Source organism: Triturus cristatus, chromosome 5_2 (genome assembly GCF_964204655.1).
Source record: "Triturus cristatus chromosome 5_2, aTriCri1.1, whole genome shotgun sequence".
NCBI classification, from domain to species: Eukaryota; Metazoa; Chordata; class Amphibia; order Caudata; family Salamandridae; genus Triturus; species Triturus cristatus.
In genome coordinates this window covers 1128748078-1128766237 of record NC_140588.1, presented here as the reverse complement: position 1 = coordinate 1128766237, position 18160 = coordinate 1128748078, and positions in this window count along the sequence as shown.

Below are 18160 nucleotides of genomic sequence, written 5' to 3'. Positions count from 1 at the left end.
ACTTAACCTCATGATTCTGAATGTTGAATCCGAAGCTACACCAATCTTGCCCGCTATGTCAGTATTTCCAGTTAAAGGTGAATTATGTGTAAGAAAGAATGGTTCAATACACATGGGCCATAGTAAATGTACCACTGTAATAAAATTCAGTGATCAAGGCAAGTCTACATTCAGAGCTTCTCGTCATTCCTACTTCATATGTGGCCAGACTGCATATATACGTTTACCTCTAGATTGGGATGGTACCTGTTACATAGCATTCCTTCTGCCACCTGTTTTCCTAGCCCCTCCTGATTATCACAGAAATACTCATTTAGTACACAATAGACAGCAGAGAGATCTCCCGATTGTCGATTACACTGAAACGGCATGGGAGCAATACACGGATTTCAATAAAGGTTTCTTTCCCTATATAGGTACAGTCACTAATAGTAAGCTGATACGTAGATTAACTAGAACCCTTGAAGCAGTAGTGAATGAGACTACTTCCGCCCTAGGCAACTTAACAGAGGAGCAGTCTGCGATGCGGATTGTTGTGCTTCAAAATCGTCTTGTCCTTGACGTCATCCTGGCCGATAGGGGCGGAGCTTGTAGGGTCATCGGATCAAGTTGCTGTGTTTTCATACCAGAAAACTCGCCGTCAGTATATAAAGCCAAAACTCGCCTTCATAAGATTATAAGCCAGATACACCAGAGTCCAGGCACCTGGACTTGGTCCGGTTGGTTCTGGAGCGTGTTGTCAGCCTGGGGATGGAGGATTCTATCCTTCCTAGGTATTGGCTTTCTCATATTATTCAGTTGCTGCTTATGTCTACAATGTGGGCCAGCGATTTGTGGTTTGTGTGCCACATCGTGTATTCCGCATCCAAGTTTTCGTTCAAGATCCCGGAAGAAGAAAGAAGAACAAATGATGCTATATGAACAGATTGATGGATTGATGAAGATCGATATCTCCTAAGGGTCCGTAGGGGACAAGGAGGGAATGAGGAAATATGAATTTTATGATCAGTTATGTCCCCTATCTTAGACCCCAACGGCTCCATGTACATGCTACAAGTACATGTATGTTCCCTCCAGTTCCAGTTATGAAGACGCAAATACATGTGCGTCCACCGTCAACATGTCCTCTTTCAGATCCGCCATGAATGGGTCGGATATTCCATTCCTAAGTATGAAAGGCCACCGACTTTATGTGGTTCACTTTCCACCTTTTACAGTCCAGGCGAGTAGGCCCTGAATTCTGCCATCAAGCCTTTTCCTGCCTTCTGCCTCTGAAAGCTTCAGTCTGAGCCCGCATCTGTATCCATGAACTTTGTCCTACTCCCTGCGCGGCTAACGGTGCCTGATCCGGCCTGTTGCCTGCTGTACTGCTCGATTTTCCCGGCCTTCCGGTGTTGCAGAGCAATCCATATGACTTCAGTCTCTTTCCATCCGAGCCTAAGGACTGGAGTAGTGAGTAGGGCCTATCTATTAGACACTTGTGACACCATCCCGTGCTCCTACCCTTAGCTCAGGGCCTACACACATAGCCTAGGGGATAGATTCATTAGCCTTGAGGATAATTTGCCCTATAGTGAGGTTGTTTCATGGAGCTGTGTTGAATTCAGGCCTGGTAGGCCTCAAACGGGAGAGACTCCATCTTTCTTTCTGCTCCGGCAGCCCGGGACCTTTCCAGAGGGAGGGGGATGTTTTAGTTATGAGGTGTTATTCGCTCGGAGAGAACCGGTTCAGGCCGGCCCTTATCGAAGGATTGTATTTTTCTTCATGCCGAAGACACTACATCAGGCCGGCCGGCTGGGAAAGTGTCCTTGGTACGGGGAGGTACAGGAATTTGGTGGGCGGCAGGTTTCGAGCTGGAAATTTCCATGAGGGAATGCACTTCTATATTAGTGAAAGTCTGAGTGAGATAAGGGCACTTGCTTCTAGACCATAGGCGGCATCTGGCCGTTAGCAGAAGAGCTATTACTTATTCCAGGGAAGACTGATGACGAACTTGAATCCAAAGAGGAGAGAGTAGCCGATAAGGACGAGGTTCCAGTGACTCGGAGAGGGAGAAGGGAGCAGACCCATAACTGCAGAGGGGTGACTTCCAGGCTAAGCCGAGGCATAGACGAGAAGGGAACCTAGATGACCATTGAGTACAGGCGACGTACCCTCAAGGTGAAGTCGATCCCTTTTTCTTTGAAGTGTATAACTTAATCTTTTACTTTCCTTGCAGGTTATATATGTATGATGTGTTCCGTAAATGTGCATGTGGCATTTAAATAAAGTATTTAGCTTATTGTACGTTAGCATGTGTTGTGTACTTTTGTATAGGAGGATAGCCTATTCTTTAGTCAGAGTTGCCTTAAAATGAACAGAGGTTAATCCTGGTCAGGTAAGTGGTAACTGGATGAGGGGGAAAACAAGCCCCTTGAACTAGAGAACAGGTTGTGCTCCGCTAATGGTCTTTGTGTGATCTGATATATAGTCCCAATTCCCCTGTCGTGTACTAATAGGATGAGCTCGTGCTAAGGCTGCCGTGTAGGTAGGAGATTCTGGGTCTGACTGAGGCCGCGAGATCGTGTGTGTGTCGCTGCCGAATGGGTAGGAGATTCTGGACCTGACCGAGGTCGCGAGACTTTGTGTGTTGCTACCGGATGGGTAGGAGATTCTGGGTCTGACTGAGGCCGCGAGATCGTGTGTGTGTCGCTGCCGAATGGGTAGGAGATTCTGGACCTGACTGAGGTCGCGAGACTTTGTGTGTTGCTGCCGAATGGGTAGGAGATTCTGGACCTGACTGAGGTCGCGAGATCGTGTGTGTCGCTGCCGAATGGGTAGGAGATTCTGGACCTGACTGAGGTCGCGAGATCGTGTGTGTCGCTGCCGAATGGGTAGGAGATTCTGGACCTGACTGAGGTCGCGAGACTTTGTGTGTCGCTGCCGAATGGGTAGGAGATTCTGGACCTGACTGAGGTCGCGAGATCGTGTGTGTGTCGCTGCCGAATGGGTAGGAGATTCTGGGTCTGCCTAAGGCCGCGAGACTGTGGTTGCTGAGATTGCGAGGCTGTGAGGCCTTGATATATATATATATATAATAGGAATTCCCTGTCCTTAGGTGGTACGTGTATATGTGGTTATTTGGGTGTAAAAAGACCCTAGGGAGGGGGTAACGTTCTGTTTTGGGTCAGAAGGGCTTTGTAGAGCGGGTTCCACCCGATCCGAAAACCCAAGCAGAACATTTGGCGTCACGAACTGTTTACGTAACCTGTGTGCGTTGTGGTTGTCTTGTGTTTGCTTTCGGCGTGTGCGTGATTTTCTTTTTTGTATATTTGCGTGTATACTTTTTCTTTCTCTTTCTTTCTCTCTTCCTTTCTTTTCTCTGCGTTTCTTTTTCTTTCTTTTTCGCGATGTTTTCTAGGAAATCGAAATCTACTCTTAAATTGTCCGTTGATATTCCCGGATGGGATTCAACGCCTTATGGTGCCTTGGCCCGAGAGTGGGCTGATTCTACTGGTCTGAGTGAAAATTGGAATTCTTCTTTGGAGTCGGCGGAACCGGCTGTCGTAATTACTTGTTTGCAGACGGCACCTGTCTTGAAGGGTGAGGAGGTTCCCGCTTTGGGGCGCAGAGGTTGGGTTATTCTGTCTGCGTATCGGATTCTGCATGAGAGGTTGCTGAAATTGCAGATCTCTTTTAAGGATGCGGAATCACACCTTGTTGAGATTCAGAATTCTAACACTTTATTGCGGTGTCAAAATAAGTTGCTTTCCGACAAACTTGACACTTACCAAACGGTTGCCGAAAGGGCGGCTGTGCGGATTGCTCGTTATAAGTACAAGAACAGGCGTGGTCGTGTTTCGTCGCGTAAAGTGCGTCTGGTCGTGGCGAAAGCTGGACTGGATTGGAATCCTGATGAATGGGATGGTAATATCTGGGACTCGACTACGTCTTGTTCCTCGGGTGAGGAATGTGCTATGCATGAGCTTTCTCGTTCCCGTCCTGACAGTAAGTCTACTTCTCGCACCTCTGATGGTGCACCCCGTGATTGCGCTCGTTCTTCGGGCGGGATTGATACTTTTCACACTGACTGTCCCTCTACTCGTACTGCTCGGGCTCCTTGTGATGCTCGTCCCGTTGTTTCTGCGCACCCGGTTTTTCGTCGGAAGTTGCAGCAGTCTCCCAATGCTCCGCAGGGTGTTTCTTTGGACTGTTTGGAAGATTTTACCCAGCAAGAAATTAGTGATATTTTGCAACGCTTTCGGCAGCGGACTGGTGAGGCTTTGCTCACGTGGATGGTGCGCCTTTATGAACTAGGCGCTGCTGGTATTATGTTGGATACTGGCGATTGTTTGAAGTTTTGTTCTTTGAGTTTGGATTCTACTGTGCAAGATCATTTTCGTAACTATAATGGTGGTGGTCAAATTTCTTTGCTCCAATTGGCGACTGAAGGTTGCAATTTGAAGTATCCTACTGAATCTGACTGGCCTGTCAATGACAAGCCGTGGTATACCTTGCGTGATGCTGCGCAACGTCTTAAGGAGGAAGTGATGAAAACGGCTATTTTTCTGGGCACTGATGACAGGTTGCTTGATGGGTTGTTGACTTCTTCGGTGCGGAATCGTATCATTCGCTCTTCTCCTGTTGCCTACAAGCAGGTCATGATGACTTTGTTGATTAACCAGACTGGTAATGTACTATCTACGGTGTTGGAGTCGGTACGCCAACTCGGTGAGTTGGGTGAGTGGTTTAAACCTGAACGTCAGTCCCGGTCTGACACTCGTACTCCTGGTGAATATAAATTTACTAGACGTGATATCTTTACTGGTCTTTTGGCTGATGGTGTGCGTCGGGAGGATATTGATGGTGAGACTACTGCTCGTTTGTGGGAAATGTTTCGCAAACGGGGCTTGGACCGGAAGGAGGGTGCCCGGCGTGTTCGGACGACTGAGTGTGATCGTGGTTGTTCTGATGGTAGCGGTGATGATGATCGCCGTGGGCGCTTTGATCGTCGTGATGATCGACGTCCTGTACGTGATCTGTCCCCTCATCGAGAGCGGGACAGGGAGAGAGAGGGGGAAAAGGAAAGGGGGAGAAATGATCATGCTTACAGTAGACGTAGAGATGATAGGGATCAATCCCCTGAATTGAGAAGGAGGGAGGATCGATACAGTTTGGCCGATCGAAACTCGCAGTGCAATGTAGAGGACAGGAATCCATTTCGTAATAGAGATGGATATGAACAGGAGGTACCGATACCTAAGAAACGTGAGAGTCTTTATCCTGATTTGTCCTGGTACACAGAATGCAGTAAGAATGACTAGGAAATAGGTCAAGCTCCGGTACACAGATGGGCTCACAGAGATAATAGACCCTATGTAGATATTGATATTTTTTGGAGACATCGTAATATCCAAAGGGCCCGAGCATTAGTTGATACAGGAGCGGAGGCCACTCTTATTCATGGAAAATCAAAGAAATTTACAGGGCAGCCTTTCACTATTATCGGATTAGGAGGAAAGGAAACCCCTGCAGTTCAAACTTTGCTTGAAATGAGAATAGGTAGAATCCCTAGAAAGGAATATTCTGTATTAGTAGTGCCACTTCTAGAATTCATAATTGGAATTGATATTTTGAAGGGAATGACATTGCATCTTGATGATGGGTGTTACCAATTTGGAACAACGCATTATATCTCGTCCAGACCTATACGGGTTGGTCGTTTAAGGATGCCCCCCATACAAGTTCCCCAGGCGACCAAAGTGGTTTGTCAGAAGCAGTATCGTATTCCGGGTGGTCATGAAGAGATTAGTACCACCATTCAGGAGTTGGTTGATGCAGGCGTTATAACTCCAGTTACTTCTGCTTGGAATAATCCTGTTTGGCCGGTGCGTAAAAGTGATAATTCTTGGCGCATGACTGTTGATTATCGAGAATTGAACAAACACACGCCCTTTTTGACTGCTGCAGTACCGGATGTTATCACCCTGATTGAAAGAATCCAAACACATCCAGGTACATGGTATGCGTCCATCGATATTGCTAATGCTTTCTTTTCTATTCCAATTGCCCCTGAGTGTCAGGAACAGTTCAGTTTTACGTGGAACGGGCGTCAGATGACGTTCAGAAGTCTTCCTCAGGGCTATGTGCATAGCCCTACGATCTGTCACCGGCTGGTGGCAGAACACTTGACTGAGGTACCAGTTCATCCCAAAATTCAGATATGTCATTATATTGATGATGTTTTGATCCAAGGCGAAACACAAGAGGATGTTCAGACACAATTAGATAGAGTCAGTGAGTGTCTGCGTGGGAAAGGTTGGGAGATCAATCCGGACAAATTACAAGGTCCGTCCCAAGCTGTAAAATTTTTAGGTATTAATTGGCATGAGGGACACCGCGAGGTGATCCCTCAAGTTAAACAGAAGATTCTTGATTTTTCGGTTCCGAGGAATAGGAAGGAAGCCCAGAGCTTCATTGGTTTATTTGGTTTTTGGCGCCAGCATATTCCTCATTTGAGTCAAATATTGGCCCCGTTGTACCGTGTTACACGTAAAAAGAATGCATTTGAATGGGGTAAGCAACAACAAGATGCATTTAGTCTAGCGAAAGAGGCAATTCAACATGCTATGGATCTTTGGCCTGTACGTGATGGTGATGTGGATTTGAATGTGTCTGTGCAAGGCCCTTATGCAAACTGGAGTCTGTGGCAGAAACAAGGCAGGTGCAAAGTACCATTAGGGTTTTGGACCAAAAAGCTACCTGATGCTGGTGAGCGTTATACACCCTTTGAGAAACAGCTACTTGCTTGTTATTGGGCTTTGGTGGATACCGAGCAATTAACATTGGGACATGACATATTCTTGCGTCCTGAAATTCCTATTATGCAGTGGGTTTTGAGTTCACCAAAAACTCATCGAATTGGGCATGCTCAGGAGGCGAGTGTGATTAAATGGAAATGGTACATACAAGACAGGGCACGTGTGGGTCCGAAAGGAGTTGCGTCTTTACATGAGCAAGTGGCGCAAGCACCATCGACTGAGACTGAGAGTGAGTGTTCTGTACCTTTAGAACAGGAGTCTCCTGTCAAGTGGGGTAAACCTTTTGATGATTTGTCCGTCGAGGACAGGAACCATGTGTGGTTCACAGATGGGTCAGCAAAATTTATTGGAACTACACGGCACTGGAAGGCGGTGTCTTATAATCCGATCACACAGAAACTGTTGAGCACAACTGGTGAAGGGAAGAGTAGTCAGTTCGCAGAGCTCTATGCCGTTTATCAAGTTTTGAAACAGGAGTTACCTGGTGTATGCCATATTTTCACCGACTCCTGGTCCACTGCCAATGGACTGGCCGTTTGGTTACCGACCTGGCATTCCCATAATTGGAGGTTACACTCCAAAGAGTTATGGGGAAAAGAGTTATGGCAAGAGATTTGGGAAATGCTCCCACAGAGTACTGTTACCATCTTCCATGTGGATGCTCACACCCCCATAGATTCTCTTGACAAATTTTTTCATAACATTGCAGATGAGAAATCTAAAATTGCTGAGGCAGTGGTGGACAGACAAGATCCTGATATTGCGGGATTGGCGAAATGGGCACACCAGAAGGCAGGACACTTTGGAGAGAAGGCCACTAGCAGGTGGGCTGCTGATAGAGGAATTTATATTCCCCTGGACCTAATCAAAAATGTTATTCTACATTGTCCCGTCTGTCAGCATATCAGACAGCGTAAAGTACCCCAAATTGTTAGAGGTCATTTACATCGCGGGAAATTGCCCGCTCAAATCTGGCAGATTGATTACATCGGACCCCTTCCCATGAGCAGAAATTGTCAATATGTTTGCACAATTGTCGATACATATAGTGGTTTGCTGGTAGCTTTTCCATGTAAGCAAGCCACCCAATTGAATACCATTAAAACATTAGAATTGATTATGATGTATTATGGTGTGCCATTCCAAATTCAATCTGATAATGCATCCCATTTTCGTGGAAGATTGGTACAGGAATTCTGTGTGGAAAACCATATTGAATGGATCTTTCATATACCTTACTACCCGCAGGCTTCGGGCCTGGTGGAGAGATTGAATGGCCTGTTAAAGGATCAGCTACGCAAATTAACAGATGACAAGTATAAAAATTGGCGAGACTTTTTACCCCAAGCACTATTAATCCTGAATAATCGTCCTTTTTTAAATGCTGAATCTCCACTTATGCGTTTGTTCCCCCCAAAGGTTGAGACTATGCCTAATGTAATTAATGAAACTGTGATGTATTGGGAAATTACTTCCGGAGCTCTGGCTCCATGCAGAGCGACCCCAGGGTCGGCAGGCTTAGATTTGCATGCCATGGATGACACCGTTCTAAAAAGCAAAAATCGGGTCATCATTGCTACCGGTGTTGGTATTCATATACCACCGGGGAATTTTGGATTGATCGCCCCTAGATCGGGGCTGGCTGTAAAAGGCATCCAGGTACTTGGAGGGGTAATTGACAGCGACTATCAGGGAGAGATTAAGGTACTTCTGCTAAATAGCAGTGAGAATGACTTGCTGATACACCGCACCGACCGAGTGGCTCAATTACTCATTATGCCTGTTTTCAGTGGTGAAATAATGAAAGGCACTGCCCCAACTTTGCTAACTGTACGAGGCCAGAAAGGCTTTGGCTCTACGGATAACCCTGGAGCCAAGATTTGGGTGCAATCGCCTAAGAATCCCCCTGAACAAGCAGAGGTTATTGCCACCGGTCAGGATAACACCATTTTGGTTATGAGGCCAGGGAAAGATAGCTGGGAAGCTGTCCCAGCTGATAAATGTTATTTACGAGAATGATTAATGCCTGTGTTTGGTTCTTTTTCAGATCATTCTTTGGATTGTTGCTGCAGGATGTGTCGGTACTGGACACCGTTCGGTCTACTTCGGAGAGAGAGAAGGGATCCCATTAACCCGGGATGAATTGGGAACCAGAGTGTTGCGTTCCTTCAATGCGTGGGACTCGTCATCGAACTTTTGGACACTGCTGGCGAAAAGAGTAACTGATGCCCCTCACTTCTGTTTGACACCGATGAGATCTGTGCACGATATCTTAGCGACGTGCCTAGTTGCTGTCCCCGCCTCGCTGGAGACGTTAATAAGCATCTTTAACATTTCAAAGGCTCGTCCGAATATTATTCTGGGTGATTTTGCTACCCATGCATATTGTCCTTTATGTACTGAACTGCCGAATGAGCAACTTCCCATCCAATCCCAAATAACTACGTATAACATTACACAAGGTGATCTATGCTTTTTCCTCACATGTAATCCTAATGCAATTTCTGAATGTCTACGTCTCAAGTTAAGAGGCGCCACTGTTCTCACATCTCATGACCGAACTCTGTGTTGCCAGAGGACACCGGCCACATGTGTTTCAGTCCAGAACAATATGACTTGCAATAGTTTGGTAGTTACTCCCAGTCACTATCGTGCAATATTGCTACCTGCCGGATGGCTTTTCTCATGTGGTAATACTTCCTGGCCCTATGTCCCTGCGAACATTTCCGGAGGCCCGTGTGCCATTACTAGACTCAGTTTACTTATGTTCTCATCACATCCAAATGCCAACTCTCGTGTGCTCCGAGATACAACTACGTTACAGGAGGATTGTGACTCATCTTTGCATTTATATTCCAAGTCTGAATACCTTAGTCTAGCTGTTTCAATTATTGGTGTCCCTGCTTTGGCGGTTTATAATGCTAAATCCATTGGGAAAATGGCTTGCTGGATGGTCAAATCTATTAATCATACTTCCACAGTCTTATCTGACTTACTATTAGACGCCCAGGGTGAACGTAGAGCCATCTTGCAAAATAGAGCAGCCATTGATTATCTTCTGCTTAAACATGGACATGGCTGTTCGGACTTTGAAGGCCTCTGCTGTTTTAACTTATCTGATCATACACGATCCATTCGTGCACACATAGATAAATTGCATGACCTAACTAATGAAGTTAGGAAACACATTGATCAGAGCTGGTTTGACTGGCTCTTTAACTGGTTGCCAGACATGAATATGCTACGCCACACATTAGGTGGCATTTTGATTGCTCTTGTTGTTTTAATTTCTATCTGTTGTTTTATTCAGTGTATCCCTTCACTGCTTCAATTCTGCACATCTGGCACTAGACATAGATCAGTTAGTTTTGTTTCATATTATTCTTCCACAGATGTTAGTTCCATTTAGTATATATATAATAGACTGAAGTCAAGGGTGGAATGTACTGCTCGATTTTCCCGGCCTTCCGGTGTTGCAGAGCAATCCATATGACTTCAGTCTCTTTCCATCCGAGCCTAAGGACTGGAGTAGTGAGTAGGGCCTATCTATTAGACACTTGTGACACCATCCCGTGCTCCTACCCTTAGCTCAGGGCCTACACACATAGCCTAGGGGATAGATTCATTAGCCTTGAGGATAATTTGCCCTATAGTGAGGTTGTTTCATGGAGCTGTGTTGAATTCAGGCCTGGTAGGCCTCAAACGGGAGAGACTCCATCTTTCTTTCTGCTCCGGCAGCCCGGGACCTTTCCAGAGGGAGGGGGATGTTTTAGTTATGAGGTGTTATTCGCTCGGAGAGAACCGGTTCAGGCCGGCCCTTATCGAAGGATTGTATTTTTCTTCATGCCGAAGACACTACATCAGGCCGGCCGGCTGGGAAAGTGTCCTTGGTACGGGGAGGTACAGGAATTTGGTGGGCGGCAGGTTTCGAGCTGGAAATTTCCATGAGGGAATGCACTTCTATATTAGTGAAAGTCTGAGTGAGATAAGGGCACTTGCTTATAGACCATAGGCGGCATCTGGCCGTTAGCAGAAGAGCTATTACTTATTCCAGGGAAGACTGATGACGAACTTGAATCCAAAGAGGAGAGAGTAGCCGATAAGGACGAGGTTCCAGTGACTCGGAGAGGGAGAAGGGAGCAGACCCATAACTGCAGAGGGGTGACTTCCAGGCTAAGCCGAGGCATAGACGAGAAGGGAACCTAGATGACCATTGAGTACAGGCGACGTACCCTCAAGGTGAAGTCGATCCCTTTTTCTTTGAAGTGTATAACTTAATCTTTTACTTTCCTTGCAGGTTATATATGTATGATGTGTTCCGTAAATGTGCATGTGGCATTTAAATAAAGTATTTAGCTTATTGTACGTTAGCATGTGTTGTGTACTTTTGTATAGGAGGATAGCCTATTCTTTAGTCAGAGTTGCCTTAAAATGAACAGAGGTTAATCCTGGTCAGGTAAGTGGTAACTGGATGAGGGGGAAAACAAGCCCCTCGAACTAGAGAACAGGTTGTGCTCCGCTAATGGTCTTTGTGTGATCTGATATATAGTCCCAATTCCCCTGTCGTGTACTAATAGGATGAGCTCGTGCTAAGGCTGCCGTGTAGGTAGGAGATTCTGGGTCTGACTGAGGCCGCGAGATCGTGTGTGTGTCGCTGCCGAATGGGTAGGAGATTCTGGACCTGACCGAGGTCGCGAGACTTTGTGTGTTGCTACCGGATGGGTAGGAGATTCTGGGTCTGACTGAGGCCGCGAGATCGTGTGTGTGTCGCTGCCGAATGGGTAGGAGATTCTGGACCTGACTGAGGTCGCGAGACTTTGTGTGTTGCTGCCGAATGGGTAGGAGATTCTGGACCTGACTGAGGTCGCGAGATCGTGTGTGTCGCTGCCGAATGGGTAGGAGATTCTGGACCTGACTGAGGTCGCGAGATCGTGTGTGTCGCTGCCGAATGGGTAGGAGATTCTGGACCTGACTGAGGTCGCGAGACTTTGTGTGTCGCTGCCGAATGGGTAGGAGATTCTGGACCTGACTGAGGTCGCGAGATCGTGTGTGTGTCGCTGCCGAATGGGTAGGAGATTCTGGGTCTGCCTAAGGCCGCGAGACTGTGGTTGCTGAGATTGCGAGGCTGTGAGGCCTTGATATATATATATATATAATAGGAATTCCCTGTCCTTAGGTGGTACGTGTATATGTGGTTATTTAGGTGTAAAAAGACCCTAGGGAGGGGGTAACGTTCTGTTTTGGGTCAGAAGGGCTTTGTAGAGCGGGTTCCACCCGATCCGAAAACCCAAGCAGAACACCTGCCAAAAACTGTATTTCACCTTCAAGATTATCTGCTCCGCTCCTCATCCGATGCATTTCTGTCTAGTAGTTTAGATAAACATTCTTCCAGCTACCGAGCAAAGGGCCAGGCCTCACTGTCCTCCTGCAAGTAATTCATAGCCCCTGTTACCATGGAAGATTCCTGCCCCCTCGCATCTCATGTAGACACTTAGACGCTTGTACACGCACTAACAGTCAGTATAGAATAGATTCCGTCCGAGAGACCTTTCCTTTTGGATAATACAGTTCTTTAAACATAAGATATTAGATATGATTTGGGATTAGGTTGACATGACCCCCCAGACTTCTGTCTCCACATGTAGAGCTAAATGTCAAGTTCCCTTCACCCTCTAGTTGCACGTCAATCACACGTCATGCGGCTGCGCACGCATCTCTGCCAAGTATTTCTGCTGATATTACAGGATTCTCTTATGGATCCACCCACCTGTGACATCATGTTTAAATGACGTTTTTAGTCTACGCCTATGTTTACGCCTTTTTTTATTACGTATGTGTATTATTATCTGTATTATCAGCTGTTACGCCTCCTGCATCTGTCTTAATGTAATGCTTCTCATATAAATATCTTTACTTGTCAATAATGTATTGCCTTCCCTTCCTGAACCCTCGTGGTGATGGAATTTGATGCCTATGGTTCGAACCATAATTCCTTTGTAGAGGAATAAAGCCTTTCAGAACCTCTAATACCACGGATTCTGCCTCTTATTTTTACTGAGTTATTCTTACTAGACTTTACCGCATAAAAAATAGTACAGGTAATTTAAATATTTACCACACCCCAGTCACAGATCTGGGTTGAATCCATCATCATTCTTTAGCTCACTTTGCCACCCCAGTTCAGACACAGCTATATGCATATCAGCCTTGACCCTGTGCTTCATGGGAACAGTCTAGCCCGAACTGCCAAGCCATGTCTTCCCTGGACCGGAAACAAGCATCCTGGGACCGGTTTCAGTGTAACAGCCCTCATCAGCACGGCTAGCTTAAATCCAGTGGCAAAGTGAGCAAGGGACTCACGCCTGGGCATACTCTGCCAACTTAGTGTGAATAAAGCAAACACAAGGAGATGATGGACGGAGTGCTGTAACTTTTCAAACACTCACTCCCAGTCACAGATCTGGGTTGAATCCATCATCATTCTTTAGCTCACTTTGCCACCCCAGTTCAGCCACAGATAGCATCAGTCTTGACCCTGTCCTCATGGGAACAGTCCAGCCTGTTACACAGTTTTGGACTAATTTGGATGTGCCTCGGCATTTGTTCAATATACAGCAGTAATGGTGGGAGTTAAAATACAGTGTTCAGTGAAGGAGGAAGGGTTTACATACCCAGGGTATTTGTACTTAACAGTGAGGTGGATGATGACATCAACAGGTGGTTTCAAGCATATGAAGTAGACTCAGATATGATGTGTAGAAATGGTTGTGCAACCACACATTCTAGACATATTGCTTTGGGGTCTAGCACCAAAATTAATCCACATTAAACAAGGGTGCTCATATGGAATTTACTCCCTACTACCACTGGGTGCATATGAATCATGAATTAAAATGTTTATAATCTCAAAATATAGACAATGATACCGAAACATTGTTTGCAAAGTCCAGTATACATCAGTCCATCAGGTGAATAGAGCTGAAAATTTCAAAAGTATTTATTCCAATGATGGCCCACAATTTTGTTCATATTTTCACTCATAGCTTGAATTTAAGCTTTGTTAAACATCAAATGGAAGTCTGTATAGCAAAGTTTACAATCAATCTACTTGGGAAATGTGGTACTTTTGTGCTCATTTTGCTGCTGCATTTTATCCTGGGTTGTCTGTATTTTTATGCATTAGTGTGGTCCTTGAATTTGAGCTGCTTTGCTCTGTTCTGTTCCTCTGTCCCCTCCTCCGCCCAATTTCTTCAATTGTCTGTTTTTTCTGTTGCTGCGGTAGTGTGTTTCTTATCTCAATTAATCGGTCTCATCACTATTGTTGTATATAGACGATGCACATCACTAGGAAGAACCAGGAGGCAGGGAGGTACTAGGACAGGAACTTTATTATGGAATAGGATACCCCACCAGGAGCTAGAATGCAGCCACGTCAGCACCTATCTGCAGAGAGCAACTTCAACTGAGACAGAGATAGAAGACTCACACTATCCCACATTCCCACATCCCACACCAGGCTAGAACGGAAGACAGATTACCACACTGTGGGGCATATTTGCAAGGGGACATTGCCACCAGAATGTCACTGTGTATCTGAGAATTGTAAAGAATGAATGAACACTAGTGTCGCTGGAGCATGTGAAGGGGTTCCCACCAGCTGTGGTCTGTGCAGGTAACAGTGGTGGGGTGGTGAGGCCACGTGGGGGGAATTTTGAGGGACAATGCCAAAGGTAAATTAAATAAATAATTAATTTTCCCTTGGCATCGTCCATCGAAATCCCCCCACATGGCCCCACCGCTGTTACCTGCTCGGACCACAGCTGGTTCTCACCCAGGTGCTGAAAGCATGAAAGAAGTGTACTCACTTCCAATAGACAATGACCCAGCTAAGAGATGAACTAGTCTTGTGCTGTTCATACTGATCGGAGACTGTCAACATTCCACATGGACCATGAGCATCTATTGCTCAGGACCTGGTAGCATTAGCAGATGTTGTTTTTTCAATGCTTATTGCACATCTAAGTGTTACAATGAACACCTTACAGTTGCAGGTTGTTCTATGTCCCCTGTTTGCATTGTTTATGAGGGTCCTTGATGCATTGCAGGCTGACCCTGGACTGACCTTTTTCTGTTTTGAAGTATCGGTAGGCAACTCATTATTAGTTGAATCATGCGTTACCCCCTGCCTGCCGGCACCAGAGGCTATAGTGTCCTGCATATCTATCTTTTATGATTCTCTAACACACACTCAAATGTAATGCAACCAACTTTGAATGTCTCAAACTAGCCATCAAGCTTTTTATCCATCAAACACTCTAGGGCTACCCTTGGTAGTTTTCTCACCTAAGAGCCACTCCTTTTTTCTAGACCAACTTTCTGATTGGATAACTAAGATAGCACGTTAGTGGCAACGACCCAATGCAAAATCATTTGTTTGTATTTACTAAGCCATGCATAGCCACTTTCAATAGCGTTGCATGGTTCATTTCATTTAATATTTGATTTGGACTGCTTGTCCCTTTTAGTAGGAGATCATTCAGACAGCCACGTCTAATGGTCCTTCTTACATTGGGTTTGTGACGCTGAGGTGGAGGGGCAGGGTGTTCAAGGTCTTGGTGGCGCGGTAAGAGAAATAACTTCCTCTGGTTCTGGTATTGTGGCTCTTGGGGATGGAGGATAGGGCAAGTTGGGTGGAACAAAGTTATCTGGCGGGTACTTGGAATGCAAGGCGGTGGTTCAGGTATCCTGGCCCGTCATCGTGGAGAGCTATGTAGGCACGCATGAGGAGCTTGAAGGAGATTCTCTTGTGGACTGTGAACCAGTGGAGTTGCAGAAGTGTTGGCTAATGTGGCTGCAGAAGGGGGATGTCATGAACCAGTCTGGCATCAGCATGTGGAACTGTTTCTGTGTGACTCCAGCATAGAGTGTGTTGCTGTAGTCGAGTCCGCTGGTGATGAGTGCATGGGTGACTGTCTTTCTGGATTCTGTAGGGAGCCATCCGAACTTCTTTTGGAGCATGTGGAACATGTGGAAGCAGGCTGAGGAAACTGAATTGATTTGACACTTCATTGTGATCATGTCCAGTATGATGCCAAGGTTGCGTGTGTGGTCTGGCAGGGTGGGAGGGGATCCGAGAGCGGGTGGCCACCAGGAGTCATCGCAGGTTGAAGAGATGGGTCCCAGGATGAGTACTTTGGTCTTGTCCGAGTTGAGTTTGAGGCAGCTCTCTTTCATCCAGGTAGCAATGGCCTTCATTCTACTGTGAAAGTTGGTTCTGGCAGTTGTCGGTTCATTGGTGAAGGAGTGGATCAGCTGGGTGTTGTCAGCGTAGGAGATGATGTTGGGTCCATGGCTTCTGGCGATGACTGTGAAGGTGGCCATGTAGACATTGAAAAGGGTGGCTCTCAGGGAGGAACCCTGGTGCCCTCCACAACTGTGGGTTCTGAGAGGAACTCACTGTGTTCGACCGGTGAGGAAGGAGTGGATCCAGTCAAGTGCCTCATGGATACTACCATCATGGAGTTTTGTGATTAGGGTGCGTTGGAAGACGGTATTGAATGGAGCAGGGAGATCTATTAGGATGAGGACTTCAGTCTTACCCCGGTAGAGGAGGGTGCGGATGTCGTTGGTAGGGGTGAGAAGTGTGATCTCCATGCTGTGGTTGCTTCGGAAGCCGGATTAGGAGGTGTCGAGGATGTGGTTTATTCCAATGAACTCAGAGAGTGGCCTTCTCGATGACCTTGGCTGGGAAGGCGAGGAGGGAGATGGGTCTGAAGTTTTTGAGGTCTGTCATGTCTGAGGGCATCTTCTTCAGCAGGAGGTTGATCTCTGCATGTTTCTATTCATCAGGGAAGGTGTTGATTTCAATGCAGCAGTTGATGGTGTGGCGAAGTTGATTGGAGGCGGCTGCTCTGTGAAAGATGTGGTACGGGCAGGGATCGGACAGGGCTCCTGAGTGCATTCTCTTCATGGTCTTGAGTGTGTCCTCTGTTGAAAGCTGGGTCCACCTGCGCGTGGTCTGTTGGGGTGTAGCGTGGTTCCGTGCGGTGGTGGCGGGTGTAGTGGCAGGGTCAAGGGTGTCAAAGCTGTCATAGATCTGCCTGATCTTGTGGTGGAAGCAGGAGCCAAGTTTGTTGCAGAGGTCTTGGGAGGGTGGGACATCTGTGATCTCGCTGTTGGCCTTGGCATACTCCTTGATGATGACGAAGAGTTCTTTTCTGTTGTGCGCCATGGTGTTGATTCTGTCTTAAAAGGCCTTTTTAGGTCTCGCCTACGCAGCGCACATGCGCTGCAAAGGCAGAAAGACCTTTTGCAATTGCTTCGGCTTTTCAGCTGAAAACGTGCACGTGTTCCATTGCCTTCAATGGCAACGCATGCACGTGTGGCGATTGCCTTGCGGGAGCGAGCTTGACACCATATGTTTGTAATTAATTTACAAACACATGGTGCCCCTGGCTCGCTCCCGCAAGGGAAACGCTTTGTGTGCTGTCGCACTCCCCTCACCCCTCCTACTTTTAGTGCGAGGCGCGCACGCGCTTGTTTTTAGTGGTTATCATCTTTGCTATTGATCAAACTATCTTTTAAAACATAGCAGCTTTTGCGTATGTAACTTCCTTCCTGTTGCATTAGCAGTTTATATTTGTAGCTTGGGGCCCTTTTTTGCTTAATGACTGACCTTTGCATTTTGTAGTTGCTGGTGAGTCGTGTTCAGGTTAGCAAGATTGTATTGGCCCACTGTGCTGAGACTTTGGTGGCATGCTTCTGGAGAAAAGGTACCCCTGGCAGCCATCTGTTCGAATGCGGTTTGTATGGCATGTTTGAGGTAAAAAGTAAGGACGGTGTGCAGAGTTTGACTGCAGGGGGCAAAGCGTAGCTTCCTTTTCACAGTGGACAGAGGGTCATGTGTCACGTGCGAAACCCTTAGACCCTTCTGACTTTGCATGGCGGTATTTGTGGGCAGAGCACCTACCACGTTTAGTAAAAGCCACACTACAAGTCCCACAGTGCAACATTTCGTTGTGCATAAAAAGCAGAGGGGATTTATGATGCCACGCATGACAGAGCTTCGTGAAAGTTGTGCATTTTGCATGTGGTGGCATTTTTCAACATAACTTTTGCCTAAGTTTTTCAAAAATAATGTATTGAATTGACATGTTTGGGCCTCACTCTGACAAGCAGCAGGCTGTCAATCACCTGCTTCCTTTTCGTGGCAGGTTCGGCTCCCGGTCCAGTCTCTGCTGCCCGGGTTCTTTGCGTAGTCTGCAGTCTCTCCATCTTTGGCTTCTAAGGGTGGGGGCAGAGCCTGTTTCCAATCTTCTTGTTTAAACTCTCCGGCGGCCTTTCACCTGCTGCTCTTTATG